The following is a 20,874-nucleotide window of genomic DNA, read 5'->3' as shown; positions in this document are numbered from 1 at the left end:
TTATTATTATTATTATTATTATTATATATAGCTAGTTGCAAATTAATATTATTAAAGATGGAACCAAACATCTCACGCTCAAACCGTTTGAGGTATACATATGAAAATTAGAATACTTCCATTTGCAATTATTTCACATATTTTGAGGTTCAACTTAACACATAGTGTTTGAGTGCGACCGCCATCTTGAATTTTTTAATGGCAACATAGGTCATAAGTAATAGGAAGCTTATTTCTTTCTCTTTCTTACTACTTTAATCATAAATTGTGTTAAATTAGAAAATAATGGAGAAAAATCTGCGTCAAATGGTACATATTTCACAAAAATAAGCTTTATTTCTGACGTAATACAATAGTTCTAAGGAAACAAAGCATAGGTACTGTGTTTTTTACTAAACACATGCTGGTTGCTTTTTAGTTAATTTTTGACGTTCTTTTAGGTTAAAGTGCAGTACATAAGCCAGTGAAGCGTATGGAAAGGTCTAATTTTTCTCTATTATTTTTTAATTTAGCACCATACATGTTTAAGGTAGTAAAAAAGAGAAAAAAATAAGCTGACCTATGGACTATGTTGACCGATGACCTATGTTGCCATTTAAAAAAATTCAAGATGGCGGTCGTACTCAAAATCCATTTGCCAAAAAAAAACTCATTAACAGTACCGACATTGAACCACTGTAACTTTACAATTGAGTGTTATCGTACATTTTTAATATCTACACGATTGCCTTGACTGTCTCCCGAGCGCTTTCTTTACAAGTTAAATATCCATTTCGGTTTTCATTTATTACTTCCTCTATACCAAACGTGAACGAACCCATGCATTTCTGTTTACACAATCAGTTACGTATTCAAGTGTTGTTTATGTGACAAGTTATCGAAATTTATAGCTTCAGGCTGTGTCAAACAAATATCGTGCCCATACTAATATTAGGAAAGGTCTTGAAAATTTTAATTTAGATAAATCGCTACATTATGTTCAAATGTACGTAGTGTTGTTTATCGCTTTTAAGTTGTTAAGGACGGATCACTTCAGTACCTTTATTGTCCTTGAAATTCGTTAATGCTGAATATTTCACGTACTCGAATGTCAAGTGGTGATTATCACCCCCTTGCAGACCATGGTTCATGATTTGATGTCGCCGATATCGTGCTGCTCACCTAAATACAACTTAGATTGAAATTATTTCACTTTTCATTACTTGGTATTTCACCGTCACTGTAAAAATTGTACCTTACTAGTGGTAAATACCTCGCATTATTCAGTGATTTCCTTGATCCTCAACAAAATAAACCCGCTGATTTCCACCGGCCAAACGGCTTAACTAAGTTCCTCCTCGCACTGTAATTCCACTTATCATCCTTCACACTTGCGTCTTTTAAATTGTTACAATCTCATGATAATAATACGATGTCGTCTTTTATATGTACAAATTTCCTTTAACTACAATGTAAACAGTAAAAAAATAATTAATTTTAAATTAGATGTAAATGAAAACAGCCATTAGAAGATGTTCAAAAAGCAAAAGGTGTTTACGCCCTTCCTGAATAATTTTTAAGTCCAACAGCCTTTTTTGGCTCCTTATTTTCTTCTAACGAGCGGCACTGGAAACTGGCAAACAAACTTCTAACAAACGAACCGAAAACTTGGGGTGGAAAACTATGGCGAAAAGTACGGTTACAGACGGACAGCGGTTCGGCTTCGAACTTCAACAAAAGGCGTCTTCTTTTCGCGATTCTCGTATTTAAACAAAAATCTCGCTTAAAATTCGTAAAACTTTAATAGCCGATAAACACTGCCTAGAAACGATAATAGCCAATAGCCAGCACCTCACACGGCACGTACACCTCCTACTTCTATTTTTCTTATCTAATTCGAACAATTTCTAGCAAACAACGCAATTTTTCTCAATGATTAAAATAGACACCTCCAAATAATTACCTTTATCTCTCACAAGTAAAGAAAAAACTTAATAAAACAACTCGGAACTGTCAACATTTGCACTAATGAGCAACTGATAACAAATTTGTCGCAAAAATAAAAGCAAGGGGCATTATCACATTTTCAACTTTAGCTTTCACGCTGGGACTGTTTCTATACCTTGATTATACCTAACTTTTGTGAACTTTATAATATGTAAGTACAAAAACCTTTTTTGTTTTACTTGAACGCTTTTGCTTATCTTCTTTGAAATGAACAATTTGTCATTTTTTACGCGTAGCGTTTCTCTGTTCACATCCTAACGCCAGCTCCTAAAGTATTCTTCCGATCTTGATTAAATTTGAGGCATCGTGAATTGGAATTAAGCTAAGATTCCGATAGAAAAAGTGCCCTTTTGGCATAATAATAATAATAATAATAATAATAATAATCTTTATTATTATAATAAGGTGCAAGTTGGCGAATTATTAGGATTTAATTGTTCTGCATCTTTTGGAATTATTTCTTCGATCGTCGATTCTAAGGAGAGCTTTCTTTTACATTCTTTTATTTCCGAGTAATTTTGGTGACCCAGAAACCATCCCCACAAGCTAAACGTTATGTTTGTATTACGAGTGTAATGCGATTTAGGTATGGTTACTCGGAGCGTTGAAATGAAACGTACTCACTTATTTATTTACTACCGTGTATCTCACATCACGGATTCTTCGACTTGACATACATCTTTTCAACTTTAGAGCGACAAGATGCAGTTTTATGGCAGATTTTATCTAGATCTTGGAAGTCTAAAATTACACAATCACTTTTGAATTAAGCTTCAGAAACAAAATCCTGGATCTATGGATTTGGATCACGGATTTGCCTCAACTACTGAGAGAATCTACAGTTGCAGAATCTCGGTGATAATTTCATAAGACGATATAGCGCAGACAAACTTCTTTGTATCTTTAAATGGGGCGACTGATTTGTGACCAGCCTCTAAGGTATTGAATGCGATTTATTGGAAATAAAACGCGATTTCCCTTCGTTCTCTTTTTTGTGAAATATAATGGAAAGGGGTTTTCATATCGAATTCATTCGATTTCGTACTAGGAGCGCGAGTCGTATTTAGCAACTGTTTTATAAAAGCTCTGTAAAATCCATCGAGATTATTGCAATTAAAAATGTACATACGGTTAAAAATTCAATTTCATTCGGGACGAAAGTAAAAATAATAAATATTCAAAACAAAAACGGGTAAATGTTTAATAAGCTAGCGTTAGCATTTGCTAGCGCGTACAACACGACTGCTGTTAGCTGCTGTATCCATATCCCCCTGCCACTCAGTCACACAAAAATATTATACCTACCCACAATACACGAATGCATAAGTACTTAATACAGGTGAACGGCAAAAAGTTTTTTTTTATGCCGACTGTGGCATTTCGACTGAATTTATATTTTGATGGGCGCATTCTCGCAGTGTCGCGAAGTATTTATTCAAACGCACTGAAAGATGAAAGTACATTTACAGGAAAACTACTTAACTTTTTATTCGTCGCAGTTGCATTTAAGATAAAGTTTCCATCTGGGAATAACTTCCGCAAACCTTCAAACTTCTGTCCGCTTTCATGCTCGGTGCGTTCCTTATTAATGAATGTTGCTACCTTTACTTTTATTAAGCGAAAAATTTGCCTTTTGTGGTTTTTCTGAAAATGTTTTCGTAGCAGATTTACGTAAGAGTCATTGGGCACATCACGTAATTTATAATGTTGCATTCTGTGGGGGAAAATACGCTGGAATGATGTGTCGCAGTAACCGGTAACTTAAAATGGAGATTTTCAATTGATGGAGGTCGCCTAAACTAACACGAAACGTCTTCGTGTTTTCCAGTTTTCACTTCATCACCTCCCCATCTAACTTAACCCATAGTGTCTCTCTGGTTTGACGTCTGCATACAGTGGCCTCGATCAACCCCCAGCAAAGAATTAACTAAACAAATTTTAGTTTACCCCTGACAATACTTGGAAAAATCTGACATGAAAACTCTACCTGAGTCGCACATTGGGTTCGATTAAACACACAGTTAATTAATTGACGAGGACAAAACAAAAACAGAAATACTGGAAGATAGAAAGACATTCAGAGCTTATTTTTACACATACCACTCGCACAGGCGTTCGACAGGCAATTAAATAAAGCAGTTACTTATAGTTGTTTAAGGATTCAATAAGTTTGGTCGTAAAAGCGCGATGTTCAGGTACACTTAGGACACAATCACTTGCTGCCAGCTTGAAGAACTTCCCTCCTTATTTATGAACCTAGATCTTGATGACAAAACAAAACAGAACTGGCTTGTTGAACTAGATGGATATTCGGGCGGTAGAACACTTTTACTTTTAATAAATGACTGACCTTGTCGAAAGGTAATTTTTTATTCACACTAGAGCTACTACTTTTTCTCCAAACAGACAAAGCGCGTTCACTTCTCACACACTTCTGCAATCTTTATTATGATAACGATGATTGACGTCTCCAATTAAACAAATAGGGCTGACTGCCCAAGATAAGAGCGAATCAAATGTACAACGCTCTCCGTGTTTAAAGGATCCGCCACTTCCTCCATAAAACAATCTCCTTCTTTTTGAATTTTCCAATACACCACCAATAAACACTACAGCTTTTTCTTTAATTTTCAAAGTCATCCTTCTGTTCTGGAGGTCCAGTTATTTGTATTGAGCTTTCGTTTTCTATTTTACTTGCCTTTTAGCACCTTGTTTGTTCTTTTATTACGCACATTATTCCGTTGGCACAGGAATAAGTGTAAAACAAAGAATTAAAAACATTCCTTTTTAGAGATGCGTTCCCATAATTTTCATTTTCGTAAATTGTCCTTTGAACTACAATTACACACTAAAGGGATATGCTTTCCTGTGTGTGTGAAAAATGCATACTTCCTACTGAAAGATGATGAGCCCCAAACAGAGGATTATAAAACCAATCTTAATCGAACTTGGTGTCTGGGAATTCTTAACATGAAAGTAAACGCCTCAAAATAATTTGGTCTCTTACACTTTTCATTCTGCGGTCCAGAATTGTAATTTGAATTTTTTCGAAAACAAACTAAAGATTCAAAACTATCAAAAGGTTTCGTATGGGGGTTGACGTCTTTTATTATTTATTTTCTAATTTTTGCTTAGTACCCCCAACATGTTTGGTGTCTTATTCGATTTTATTTAAAAAAATTCCAAAATTCGTCGTAGTGAAAAATTCCCCTAGGGTAAGGTCAGCGTTTTTGGGTATGTGTAGGATTTTTTTTTACGGGAAATGGAAAATCCCCAATAAATGTTGGTAGTTGAATACTCAGTTCGTACCCGATTAATCCAATTCATTCATATTTATTATAATATTTACCAATACGAAAACGGATTCTCTGCGAAAAATTGGGACAGGGTTATAGGTTAAATGCTCGCTTTATTATTTTTATTTGTTAGACAACCAGATTTGAAATTTTATCAAGATTTGAATTGTGGAAATATGTTTACAAAGTCTAAGACGAACTTGGAATGGGAAAGTCCATTAGGTCCGCCATTTTATGTGATTATGGTAAAAAACTTTTGAAGATCCTTAGTTTATTTGGAAAATAAAAAAAAACGATTGCATTCTAGAAAGGCTTTTTCTTGTTTATTTTCATTTTACTCCTAATATTTAGGGGGTGCTAGTCTGCTCTTCTCCTCTATTCAGTTCGGTCCATCGTGTCCTTAGGTCTTAATTTCCCTCAGTTCGTTTCTATATATCTTTTCTTACTTGCCACTGCTCGCTCCCGCACCTTCTTCGGCGCTTCCACAACCCCTCCATAGTTTCTCGTTTCTTACCCTATCTTACCCTGTTCGTTCTGGTATTTCCCATACTTTACCGTACCATCCTCAACTGTGCCATATCCAATTTCTTTCCTTGGGCCTTCGTACGGGCATTAAATTTTGTCTGAAAAAAATTATTGTATTGTACTTGCAAAAGAACGCCTATTCAATAAAGAAATGGCAGTTTCCTTCGTGGTCTCGGTGTTGAGATCTAAAACCTTACATAGAAGGGCGAGCGGTAATCAGGTCATTTTACATCAGAAAACAGCCTAGTTTATGAGTTTTTTTCGAAGTTGATTAGAAATTTAACATACACAGTCATGAGATAAATACCAAGGCGCTAGCAAGTAAGTGGATTTAACTATGAAATTATAACAGAATTAATTTCCAAAGATAGTTGTAGAATTGGAATTGGAATTAGTAGAGTCAATATTATTCCTTTTCCCTAAATCTTGCCGTGGCCCCATGTTCGGCTCCAAATAAATAATGCTGTGGTCACACATTGGGCGCTAAATAAATAATGCTGTAGCCCTACGTTGGGCGCCAAATAAATAATCATGTGTGCAATGTTATGCGGTCAACTACACCACTCACAAACTCTTTCCCAGCTAGCAAAAAATAAAAATTGAATTTTTATTATTCTGCTCGTACATTTCCGGGATCTGCTACAAAGAAAATGCCAATATTGGCTCAAATTAACCCAAAAATGGGGAGACTCAGTGGTGTTTATCAACACCTGAAATAAATCTTGGATACGAGAAGGTAAATCTAACAAACACTATCCGGGTCGCACAATGGGTTCGAATAAACAATTAATTGATTGACAATGGCAAAAAATTTAATCCAACAATAATAATAATAATAATAATATATTTATTGCCTGTGATCAATATACATTGACATAGACATAGTCACTAATATTAACAAAAACACATTACAAAACACGTTAAAAAACACATTAAAAAACACATTAAAAATATGTCGTATCACAGTTGGTCAATATAAATCACAGTGTATACAAATCGCTTGTTTTATAGAAACAATTGTGCACTAAACAACTTTTTAGTGCCGTTTTAAATGCCATGTCGCTTTTCAAATTTTTAATAGTAGATGGAAGGGAATTATATATTTTTATGCAATTGTACAATGGTCCTTTTTCGAATTTGGTCGTACGGTGAACGGGAATAGTGAGGATATCAGAGTTTCTTGTCTTATAGGACGAAAGGAAAATTAAAACAAAATTCCTGAAACAAAGAAAAGCAGAGAAGCTTGTTTTTACATAGTACCCCGCATGCAGACGGTCGATAATTAAAAATAAGAAAGGCATTAGTCACATTACATATAAATTACATACGGTTTTTTTCTCTTTTAATAATCCTAATAATCTAGTCTGGTAATTAATTAACTTTCGCATGATATTAAAAACACCAAATAATGCTACTACTAATAGGCAAACTTGACCATATTTTTTTGTTCACTTAATGCGTCTTATGTAAACCGAATGATAAAATTAAAAGAAAAATAATGCAGTTACAAACAATTCTAAAAGGAACAACAAATACGAAAACACAAATTCAAATAAAATCAACCAACTCTGTGCTTATTCGTACATACCTTATTTTGACGTTTCTATAAATGTGATTGTGCAATTTAAAGAATAAATATATTATTATTACCCCCCTCCCGCTCCAATTTACAGTTAAAAATTGAAATGTTTTAAAATACACCCTCCTGTCATTATTTTTGGTGTTTAAACCGAAATAACGTCTAAGTACGTACATGACTTAATTTAAACAATATATTTTAAGCGAAAATGGCTGGATTTATGTTCTCGATTTTCCGGAGGAGGCATTGTCTGGAACAGACGCTTCTTTCGTCAATATTAAGGGCATACCAAATCCCAGCGAGATATCATTTCAAGAATAACTCAATCGAATCCTTTGTCTGAGGAGTAAGTTTACCTGAACCAGAAAGACATTGTCACCAAGGTCACCGTGCCCTCTACTTTTTCCCTTTAAGCTAAGCCCCTCAAAACTGGAACTAGTAAACAAGTGAAAAAGATCTTCCTAGTAATTGTTCTAGGAACGCTCTCGCGAATGTTCTAGAACCAAATCTTATCTAGCCAGAAAACAAAAAACCTTTTGCAGAATCTTAGAGAGCTGATTGGATACCTTTTTAAAACCTTGCTAGGAGCCGTCCTAGAAATCCGGAAAATCCTGTCGTCAAGTTGGAAAACATCATCATCTCTACAATTGTGGGAAAGCTGACTATGAAGTTAGCAATAAATTGGAATCTCCATGTTTTGCTTGAAATTTAAGTTAAAAGTGTTTTCAAGCTCCATTCCTTCTCGTTAAATGAATAATTTAGCGTATTTGAACTTAATCCTAAATAAGGACGTTAACTTGAGTCTCGCCTATTTGCTCATTTGCAACGTATATCGGAGAAAACTTAATAGACGCTCCCTCGTATGATGAAAATTAAAAAAAAAATTCGCGCACATTTGGTAGTATGAGGGCAGGCCATGGTTTGAGGTTTTAGGGACGCAATGCTAACGGCAAGGGCAGTTATTACCAGGCTAGGGCAGTGGGTCCGCGAGCGCGATTTGTTTTGATTACACTCGTCCCCTACTTTTGATGAATAATGAATGTATTTTTTGCAATAACAAAGGGAGGGTCACACACTGGTGACGAGTGGGCCACTGTCAGCCGCGGACCGGATAACGGTGTCCAAATATATTTTTGGATTATTATAAACGTCACGTGGATTGATATATCTTGTTGTATTATTGCGCGTTTACGAGATAAGTCGTATACGTTATTTTTGGTTTGCTTTCTGTTTGCGCAAATGAAATGTAAAAAGGGGCGAAATTCGTACAATTTTTACACTACCGCCAACTATAAAATACAAAGGTAGTAGAGATAACGCCCCGAATCGTGTCTATCGAATTCCGCGCTTTCAAATAATTAGGTTAATTGGATAAATTACATTGATTGGTAAAAATCGTGTGTCACAATTTATTACTATAGCCATGTCCGACGTGAAAAGCGAATTTTTTTTTGTTAGAGAATATAATAATGTTTGCCTAATCGATTATGACGAGCTTCGTTTTAATAACTTCCAGTTATAGATTCTACTCATACTTTGTCTACGCCCGAATTCTTTTTTTCTCTTTTTCAATTGACAAACACGCCATCCTTTATGTACCTTTTTTGTTAATTATTCACAAACCCGCCCGTTTGCGTTTAGGTACACTATGCCTTTATTCACGCATCGCATTAAGACTTCCGTCTCGTTTTTGTGTGGACGATGACGGGTTCCGCGAATCTGAATAAAACACCACCCAGAAGAACTTGCAACTATTCTTTACGTGTGACTTTATCAATAAGAGCCGAAGAATTGTGTAAAACTTAGTTTTTTTACAATGAACTTTTTTTTTATTAGGTATATTTATTTATGTGTTGGTTGCTTAACTGGCATTCATCTCCTCCCCTCCTCAAATGGGGCACTCTCTAACTTCTGTAATTTTCTAAGTATTAGATTTAAAAAGACTTCACAGTCGCTAATTCGGTGGGGCAATTTGGCACCAAGTCTCCGACTGAATTAAATTGGCTCAAGCTCCATATAAAACGAATAGAAAATTCATGAAGCGCACAAGGTGGCTAAAGAAAATGGCCGCTACTTACATATTTACCAGAATTCAATTAAATCCTCCAGAATGAGAAAAAAAAATGTTTCGAGATTTACACAACATCCAGTTAATCACCAGATTGTACCTAAAGTACACTTGAAGGTGGTCGTCTACAAACGAAAAGAGAAATCTCACATGCGCATTCAACTCACCATTAGGATCAACCAATAAAAATTCTTCAAAAAATCTAAACGGGATACAACTGAAAAATACAGTGAGGAGTATTGCATTGGATTAAAAAATGACCCCTCAATTTTTTTACGGAAATACACGTTTTATTGATTTACTGTCCCTCTTATTCTAGGCCCTCAATAGGCTTACGCCCAATTACAGAGTGACCCGCATAATGCTTTTAACAGGTGCCCCTGCAAAAGGTCTCAAGTTGTTATACACTACTTCGGTATTTACCTTACGAATTAGGAAAACTGCAGGAAAACCTAATTCGGAGTAACCGGCAGAATGCTCGAAACTGATTTAAGGAAATTCCCATCTCTCCCACAGATGAAAAATTGCTACCTCATCCCAGGTTGGAACACCCGACCTCCGGGTTTGTAGCCCAACGCTCTACCACTAAGCTACAAAGCCGCTTTTGAAGCGTCAGGAATCCGAATTTCGATTATTTCGGTCTGTCTGTCGGTCCGTCTGTACTCTCATTTCCTGCTAAACGGCTGAACCGATTGGAACCAAATTTATTTATTTAATTTGTGTTGTGTTGAAAGTTCTTCGTATAGTTTGCTGATATTTCTACTGCACCCAGGATAATAAAATTAATTATAAGCCAACTGTTTTCCTTAATTTGAGTTTGCCTATTAAATGTTATTATGTAATATAATTTTTTTACGTTTCTATATAAAAAAAAGGTGCATAAAAAGCTTCTTTAAAAAATGTTGTTTTGAAGATACATGCAGTGTTCCAGACATAATTTCCACCCTGTATGGTAATAATGATGTTACTAATTTATTATGGAAATAGTATTGCTATAGAGATCTGTGTGGTACTGCAGATCGCCGATTTTACTTTCAATTAGGCTCACAGATAAAGCGTTATAGTGATAATATCAAATAATGACGGGCCATTCTGTATATGAGAATATTTCATGTTATTAACTAAATCTGAGCGAGTGTGTAAGAAATAAGCACAAAGTTGGTTCGTTTTATTTGAATTTGCATCGCAGTGTGGTTTTTCCTTTTAGAAATTTTGTAAATGCGTTTCTTTCTTGTTTAAATTTTATCGTTTCTGTAATTAGGCACTTTCTTTCGTGATCTTGATTTTTATGATTACGTTCCACGATATAACGCGGATTCAAATCAAAGTATGGTTATGTTTAATTTGACGGAGTACACATTTGCATTTGAATTACGTATTTTTTATTTGGCTTATCAGATTTAAATTTTTTATCTGTAGTAATTTAGTTAGTAATTTAAATACAGGTAGAGGTTTTCTGGGTAAGGTGAATACACCATGCATGGGTCCAGAAGGATGCCAATAACTACAAGCCGGTTTCTAATTCTACCATTGTTTATAATAAAGTACGATTTTAACATTAAAATTTCCCCTTTAAAGTTGTAGTAGATACTTAATGAACACCTGTAACGAATGTTACAAATTTTACTTCTCCTTCATCTTCCTATATCATAATGAATTATAAGTTATATTATAATAATTAAATTGGGGGGTGGTTCTTGTTATGTAATTATATTGATATGCTTCGGCTGCTCGTCGGTTAGAAACCCTTTCCTGGCCTCTCAAGGAAAGGGTAAAGGGTAAATAATAAGTCAATAATCTTTATTAAATTTGAATTGGTTCTTCACTTAAGATATCGCCTTTGCTGTAAGAGAACACAATATGTTAGTAAATGGGGTTGAGGCGGAAGAATTCTCTAAAGTAAATGGTTAAACCACATTCATTCGCATTGGTAGTAAATATTAAACTTTATTTATAAATGATATCAACTCAATGTGTAATGAATCACCGCCAGGTACTAAAAGAAGATTAATTATATTTTTATAAACACTCTGTATAATAAAATATCAAACGAACTACGAAACGTAAATATGTTAAGAATACAAACTGCAAGTAGGTAGTTAAATAGCTTTTACAATATATATAACGTATATCGTTGGCATAAAATGGCTGCGACGAAGGTAATAATACTTCGACGAATTCAATAATCTTTAGGTATGCGACGCTAGTTCAAATATACAACGAGGTAAGGGGACGACGAAACAACAAATATTCATAAATGCATTTATTGTTTATGCACCAGGAGTTCTCGATGCGATCCATCGTCCTTGGATATGATCAAAAGCATCTTTTAATAACTCCTACGCCTAATTGAATTTGGCTTATCATTTGTGCTCTGCAGTCTGCACGGACGGATTACAGAATTAGTGGGCTATATATTTCAATTTCTCTGGGAAATGCTGCGAAAATCTTCTTCCGGGCGAAGCAACGGCTCTATGGAGTTGATATTTGGCTCTCGGCGTAATTTCACTCTTCTAGATTTCGCGGCGAAGTCAATTCGCTTAAAAAGACATGGCTCGAAATGTGATAAACTGTACAGAGAGGACGAGGTAGAAGATTGGGCAGAGGGCAAGAGAGGGGTAGGACGACAGAGGCTTAGATACATAGACCAAATAGTTATGGACGTAGGCAAGGGTAGTTATGTGTAAGTGAAAAGATTAACGCAGGATAGGAAATGCTGGAGGACTGCGTCCAACCAATCCTAGGATTGTGGACTCCAAGAAGACCATTTTTCGTGCATACGGATGTCTGGTTAGAACCCCTTAGGGTGATTCCTATAGTACCTGCCACCGTTTGGGAGCGTGTAGGTGGTGCTTAGGGGAGTATTTTGATATAGGACACTTGGGGTCGGAAATCTAAAATAAGGGTGCCAGAGCCAAATTTACCTTCTGGAATTTCGCGCCTGTAGGTAGGCAACCCAAACGGCCGGCGGTGCACACGGAGCGATCTCAGGCGGCGATGTGTGGCTGACACTTGATCAGAATTTTCTTTAAGCACCATTTCGAAAAGTTTGTTTGTTTACACCGACCTCCTCCTATTTCGCAGCCCACTAGCGCCCGTGATCGCGATCGCCCGTTGGTAATTGCCTTAGAGGAGGATGTGTTGGAACGTTTCGAGGCAAACCCGCGTACTAGCACTCGACTTGTAGCAGATCAGGTGGGTTGTAGTCAACACACAGTGTGGAACATCGCCAACAACAACAACTTACACCCTATAAGTTTAAGAAAGTGCAAGAGTTACGGCCGGGTGACCATGAAAGGAGGCTGGAATTCTGCAACTTAGTCGTCCAGGAGGAAGAAGCTAATCCGAACTTTCTGAGGAGCGTGCTAGTTACTGACGAGAAAGGATTCTCAAGAGCGGGGACCTTCAATCCTCGTAACAGCCACTACTGGGCGGAGCACAATCCTCATGAAACGTTTACGCGAGGATACCAGGACAAGTTTTCTTTAAACGTTTGGGCTGGCATCCTGGGGGACAACCTACTGGGGCCTTACATCCTCCCTCCGCGTCTAAATGCCCATAATTACCTGATTTTCCTGCGCGAGGTGCTACCAGAAATTTTAATGGATGTTCCAGTGAACTTGTACTGGGACCACTGGTTCCAGCACGATGGGTGCCCTGCTCACTACGGGCGGCAGGTGAGGGAACACTTGGACCAAACCTATCCGGACAGATGGATCGGCCGTGGAGGTGCGGTGGAGTGGCCTGCCCGCTCGCCCGACATCAGCCCATTAGATTTTTACTTGTGGGGTGTGATGGAAGCGCACGTCTACGAGACTCCCGTCGAATCCGAAGAGGACTTAATTGCGCGCGTCGTCATGGCCGGAGAGGCTGTTCGCTAGGACATAGGAGTCTTCACGCGAGTTCGAGGGGAGTGGTTGGCTAGATGTAGGAAGTGCATTGAGAACAACGGTGGCCACGTTGAACACTTGTAAACGTTATTGCTTTTGACTGTCGTTTTCCCTCCTCCCCTCCCATGTCGCTTCCTCGCGCTAACTCGCTCTGCATCGCTCCGCGCGAAACGTCGGTCGGTTGGGTTGCCTACATACAGGCGTGAAATTCAAGAAGATAAATTTGGTTCTGGCGCCCTTATTTTGGATTTCCGACCCCAAGTGTCCTATATGAAAAGACTTCCCCTAGGCACCCCCTATACGCTCCCAAACGGTGGCAGGTACTATAGGAATCACCCTGTATGTGGATGATCCAATAATTGACACCTCAATATTGAGCCAAAATTTAAAACCTCCATTTATACAAGAAATGGTGAATTGTGTCGTGAATTGAAATTTTGAAAGTTTGTGAAGAGTTTTTAGAACGAATTGTCCGTATTCAGAAAAAGTTAGTTCGAGTGTGAGTAAAAACAAACTTGTCTGTTAGTGAAACCTTTCACCATCGTTAAACGTTTCTACAGTCCTAGCAGCCACCGAACATTTTTCATCTTATCAAGCCAATTCGAGTCATTAAATTCAGTCTAATAAAGAATAAGTGAAGTTTTCTGAGGCTGTCAGAGAATTTTTTTTAGTGCGCCTAGTATCGAAAACTGTTGTCGGCCAGATTATGTGGATTATTAAGAAAAAATGGTAATTTTTAGATTTCTTATTTAAATTGTCGACCGCCTGCTTGCGGGGTAATATGTCCGAACAAGCTTTGCAAGAAACTTTTCTTTATTTCGGGAATTTTGTTCTATTTCTTTCATGTATTTCAGAATAAATTTTAGTCATTGTTAATTAATTAATTGTATTCATTCGAATCCATTGTGCGAGCCGGATAGAGTTTTCAAGTCATATTCTTCTTTTCGTGCCTTAGTTTTATTTCAGTGTTTGTTAATATTTGTGTAGTTAATTCTTTGCAATTTTTGGAAGTTGATCGAGGCTACTGACTGAGTCTCCCAAATTATTAATTGTGACGTGAGACGATTAGATTTTGCGAATGTCCTTTTACAGGTTCGGGACCAATTCTTGGCCAACTATGTTTTTTTCGTTATTTCGGTCCCCTGGCTTCGTTAAAATTAAAAATTGGGGGTTGAAAGCACTCTGGTTTCGTTTCCCTGGTGTACCCATTGTGTAATTCCAAATTGGAGCTAATTTTAAAATTATAGTGCAACGTTCTGGAAAATTACGAGCTTTTATTGGACCCGCTTTCGCCGTTAGGGGGTTGGTCATCTTAAGATCTTGCTTGATTCTTAGCTGCACAAAAACATTCGCAACTTGGATCATTTTCAAAATTCTTGATGTGTAATTGGTAATTCTGCTACAATCACGTAAACGATATCCACTTCCATAACTTGGAATTGTCTTGTTCAAAGCCGTCTAGAAACAAACACCACAGGTAACATCAATAAAGTTAGGTAACATCACAAATTAAGTTGTAATGGCACGCCGCCGCATAAACAAACAAGCCGAATGAAACCGTAGAAGCGGTAGGGTATAGCGTTAGCGTGTGTCAAATTCAGAAATTGGCTGTAGAAGGAATCTTGTCAAGTTGTTAGATAATCTCTTAACCAAACTCGATCCTCTTTGTCGCGCCCGTCTGTAGTTGTTGTCGCCGCGTCGTCTTTTCCGTCGAAAGTGAGTGCTTGTTTACCTGGAGGTTATCCGTCGGCGGCGGCGGCGGCGGAGGCGGCGTGAACAGAGTGCAAATTACTTCGCAACTAAATGATTATTGCATGTGAAGCGTTATTACTTATGAAGGGAACGTGAAATTCCTGGGCTCCGCGACGCAGGCAATGCCTTGCAACATTAAATATTTACGGCGTTTACAAATTTATAACCCCTGCGCACAGTATTAAAATTAATTATTTAATATTAAACTTCGTAATTTTTTGTTAGGCTCGGCTGTATTCAGTAATAATTTATAGATTTTATGTCTAGCTATAATAAAATTCACGAATTATGTATAAGGATGTAATTGTGTTTGTGTAAATCTTATTGCCTTTCGTTTCCGTTTCGCCTTTTCTCCCTTTCCCCCTCCCCCCTTCTTTTTTAAACACAGAAACCGATCACCAGGCACCTAATTACTACTATAATCAGATTCTGATACGAAAACTAACCCATTTAGCTCACAATTAGTTGTGACTTAATGTTCGCATGCTGAAAACTTTAGATTAGATTCGACGATATGTTAACACTAATGAACTTTAATACTTGTATACTAATTTAGAATTTCCAGGTATCGAAACTCGCGTTCGGTACGTAAAACAGAGCTCATTTTTAATTATTCACCGCACTGACCCTCTGATGAGGTTTGCTTCTAATGCGGAAAAAGGTTAGGTATGCCTGGATTCACACGACTAATGTATTAATTATGTTATTGTTAATAAGGCAAACTAGTTCGCACCTTTAGACGTTATATGGTTTTGTTCGTGCTATCTGAATGTTAACAACTTTATTTAGCCAAAACGTTTCCTGAAGACTAATTTCAGTAGTGAGGGGGAATGGAAGCAGCTATTTCCATATCAGTAGATCAGTACCTGCTTTTTTCTATTATAACAGTAGAGACCAGTGGTTCCCAAAGTTGACTGAGCCCCGACCCATCTAAAAAAATTTTCAATCTTGGGACCCACCTCTTAGCGTTTTTCCGTAACTTAAGATTATTTTAATTTTTGGGAAATCATATCAAATTTATTACTTATTTTTAGCGCATTTTTGCAAATTTATTTGTGAAAAGGTAGCTGTTAATCTCTCTTTGGTCGTCTGGCTGGCTGGCTGGCTGGCTGGCAGCAAATGACCCCTTGTAGAGAGACGAGGAATGTACGTCTACCTGCAGTGACTGTATTAGGACACTGTCGACAACTTTTTATAATCCGCCATATTGGTACTAAAAAATTGTTTGATTGTCATGTCAAATTGTGACCGCATAATAATAACTACTATCTCCCAAATTCAAAAATGGTATAATAAGTATAAAATATGGTGCTAGAACCAAAATGTACGTTTAAATGTAACCATTAATCGTGTCCATTAACCTAGCAGAGCAAGGTCAGCAGAACACAATCAAACATATACTCGATACAGTTTTTTATTTGCTATTCATTGCGTCTTTTAGATATACACTTGTTTATTAATTACAAACATATTGCATAATTAGGTGCTAATTAAGTGCCCTATTCCCGAATTACATGCGCCTTTTTTTTAATTTTTACATGTTCTGCCAGGTTCATATGAACTCAGCAGAACACTACCTCAAAAAACCAAGAAAATGAAAAGTGAACTAACTATAATTAGGTGCTAATTAAGTGTCCTATTCCCGAATTAAATGCTTTTTTTTTAATTATAGACCTGGCAGAACATGTAATAATTTAAAAAAAGGAGCATTTAATTCAAGGATAGGGCACCTAATTAGCACCTAATTATGTTTGATTGTGTTCTGCTGATCTTGCTCTGCTAGGTTCATGGACATCCATTAATCATTAAATTGTTTGACATTTCAGTGCGTACTATTACTTTTCGTCCGGCGTCGCGTTCGGAAGAAAAAGTGACACTTTAGTCCCTTAAGTGGAAGACAACGTACATTGCTTTAGTCCACAGAGTACTCTAAATCAATAATTCGTTGTGCTTCAGCAATAAATGTTAAAATTTAAACGTCGAGCGTATTTATGATCACAATTGAGCAACATAAACATCTTTTCGTAATTAATTTCTAAATGTCCACAATATACGTTTTACCTTAAGCCGCACCTTTAGTCACAGAACTTCGCAAGAAACAAAGAAAACTCCTATACCAAAGTATAGCATTTTAGCCCCAATATGGCGACCGGAATCAACGACCAATCAAAAACAAGATACCCGGTTGTCGTCACTGTTCTAAATTGAGCCACTGGACGGAGCTATATGTTCTGGGCGTCATCCCCGAGCGTGGTTTTACTAACGTGGTGATTTTTCATTTTGTTTCCTATCTTCCTCTACGTCTACAATTTTGGTCCGATATTGGCGTCGTCAGAAATATCTTGTAAACGCCCACAACTCCTCGTCACGGAATTTGATTTTTTCCTAGGGTCAAAATTAATCACCTTTTGCAAGGCGTGCGTTGTCGAGGGGTAGTAGACTTCTGGCGCCAAAAAAAGTTCGAATCGCGGTTTCTCTTTCTCGTGTCTCGAGCTATGAGAAGTGCCCCAAAAATTGAGCACTATTTTGTGGAGGGTTTTTAGTGAAATCCACCCAAAGGCGAATTGCGGGTGATCGGGACTTCGGAAGTGGGTACCGACAAAGGGAATATGGTAGGCCCCGACAAGATCTCATTGATGGTGGAGTTAACTGGCTAATAAAATACTGATCTGTCACACAAAAATGCGCTGAAGTCCCTTCGACCTCATATAAGAACTTTGATCATTTTTTTTATTCATGTCTTATACAATGGCGCATTCAATATTCGCATAGTTTGGGAAATACTGGTACAGACATCAATGATAGTTGGTAGTAACCGTGCTTGCTATAACGACATCGAAAAGTTTTTCAAACACATTCAATGAAAATTTCTATTAGTTTTAATAGTAAAAAATAAATTTGTTTTCTGCACTGAATTGCGTAACAATAGCTTTTTGTGACAAAAAAATCAACTGGCGAGCTTAATTAGTTTGTCCTGTCAAAATACGTTTAATTTATGTTACTAAAACGTGCGTATTTCACGATAGCCTTTATTTCGTCTAATTGTACAATAATTTTTTCTTGTCGTGTAATAAACTGACACATTTAATTCATTCTTGAACTACACAAGGGACTCTCCAGTGATCCACGCCTATGACATTAAATGCGGTTACAAATGCAGATTCGATCATATCGTTAGATCGTATTGTATTTTTTATCGGAATTATTTAATGAGGTTGATTTTGTTTAAATAATCGCCTTGTTTATTTTGTTTATTTTATTGTAAAATTGCGTGTCAAAAGATTAAGTTCGTTCTTTTGTAAAAGTTTATCTCCGGCAATTAGCAATAAGGGATTTCCGTTATCGCTGCATAAGCTAAGTAGTTTCAAGATTGCGCGTAAAGTGTGCAGATTATTGATAGACGACGCAGTATTTTGATAAAGAAGTAGAGGGAGAAGGAATAGCTGAAACGGAAGAATGTTTTAAATAGGAGAGGAAAACGTGATTCGTGTTTTTTTTGGTGGTGGATATTAATCGTTACATTTCTTTTGGTGTGTCGTTGGCATTTTCCATTATTCAAACCTTTTTTAAAAACAAATTCAATCTTGTTTAATTATAAGGTGTAGGTAGGTGTAGAAAAAAGTTAGAGAGCGTTTAGAGAAGTTTCTTTACGTCGTGATAAAAGTTACCGTTCAGTCGAGTTGTTTTCCCGTTTACGAAGAAGTTTAAACGGAGTGCTGTACATTATTCGAGTGTTTGTCGCTTAAGAGAAGCCTTTCCTTAAGGTCTTCAAGTATCAGTTAAAGAAAGTTTTTCTACCATCAAAGGGCCAATAACAATTGTAATTACAATGAAGTCAGTTTCGTCTAAATCGAGTTTTAAGTGAAGTCAAAGAAGTGAAGTAGAAGCATCAGCGTAGTTTTTGTGTTAGTGCATCTGATTGTTGAAAATCACAGTTAACCGGATATTTTGCTTATTAACACTAAGGTAATTGAAATTTCTTTTAATTAATTTGTTCTATCGATCGCTTGTACGTGGTTATGTGTTATATGACCGTGAGTGCCATTCTTTCTTTCATCTTATTTAATTGTTTCATCTGTAAATGATTGTATTGTGTGTGTTTAACCGAACCCAAATTACGACCCATAAGAGTTTTCATGTTACATGTTTCTATTTCGTACCCAAGATTGCGTTAGGTGATATTGTAACCGGCTGGTTACTTTCCAACCCTCTTTACAGTCTCTTCTTAAAATCCTTTACTTGGGGGTGGTTCTTCCTATAAACATTAAGTGTTGTTGGGCGCCGGCTAGCTTCAATCGATAATTCTTCTGGCCTCAAGGAGAGGGGAAAGGATAAACGAATAAAAATCAATAATCTTTATTAAAACCTGTTGGGTTCTTTTTGTCTTAGAAATCGCCTTTTATCTGTAAGTAACACATATTAAAAGAAATGGGGGTGGAGGCGGTACATCCTGTGAAAATAAAATTAACTCATTCATACACAAAAAGTCACTGCATATAAAGGAAAATATGTATTTATTATGTGAATTAAATCTAGGTATTTACTCTCAAAACCGCCGAGTACAGAAAGAAAATTAATTCGGAGTTCATAAATTCTTATCCACTTTAGTCGAAAATCACCACAAAACTGCTGTAAATGCGTGTAGTAACGCTTTTAGGTTCGAGTCGTTTAAATGAATGCAAATAGTGCTGATAAGCACTAAATTGAACGCAACACTAGTAGGTAATTTAAATCGCCTTTACAAACATACCAATTTATAATAGTTTTGTAATAATAAAAATACAACGAAATAATGAATCTACAACGGGGTGAACTACAACGAATTAATAAATCTACAACGAGGCGAACTACAACGAACTATTGTCTACAAATACCTCGAGTTCATAAGTGCACCAGGACTTGGAGGTCACTTTGTCGCACGATCGATGTGGAAGTCGAATGAATTCGGACCGCCCACTGCAGGCTGCTGTTCGCTTTTGAGCTGGACCAATCACAGGCAGGCTGGTGTATCTCGATCTCAGTTTGGTACTCTCCAGCTGGATTGCGCACGTACCGACAACGGAATCCTTGCCTTGTTACGACGACTAGGAGAGGGGTTGCAACTTCCACCCCACCATCCACTAGCGCCCTATTGGCCGCGTCGCCAGACGCCTCTACCGGAAATCGTTTATAAGCAGCGCACCGACAGGGGAACTTCACTTGTGCCTGGGCAAGCCTACCTTACCCTACACAAGCGACTGAGGCTGGTCGCTTGGGCTCAAGTACCGTCTCCGCACGCCATCACTTCCCGGCTTGACCGTAGTCAAGTCCGGCGCCATCCCACGTGCCAGAAGCGATCTTATATATGTACATATATCCTCTGTATTATTTGTAAATATTGTGTAATATACGTTTTCAACCTCCGTTTGCCACTTACGTTACCCCGCCCGGTAACAATTGGCGCCCATACGTGTGAGTCAACCAGCAGCATCGCGCTCTGAGGATCTACGCCCACGCTCCCGCGACAGCCGACGCGCAACACCATGAATACGAGGAGCAGGAACACCCCGACGTCCAACTCCGGCGCCGACGAAGGTATCGACACTCAAACAACTGAGATGACCCCGGCAATCAACCCCGGTCTGGACCCGGCAACCCCGTCCAGTGGCGCCCAACACTCTCAACACACCCTCGACATGCTAAAGGCGCTGACCGACGCCCTCCAGAACGCGCAGAAAACCGCATCACCGGACCTACCGACCTTCAGCGGCGACCACCTGGAGGACCCAACAGTCTTCT

The sequence above is a fragment of the Photinus pyralis genome, unplaced genomic scaffold, assembly GCF_008802855.1.
Source record: "Photinus pyralis isolate 1611_PpyrPB1 unplaced genomic scaffold, Ppyr1.3 Ppyr1.4_LG1, whole genome shotgun sequence".
NCBI lineage: Eukaryota > Metazoa > Arthropoda > Insecta > Coleoptera > Lampyridae > Photinus > Photinus pyralis.
Note: the sequence above shows the minus strand (reverse complement) of the source record.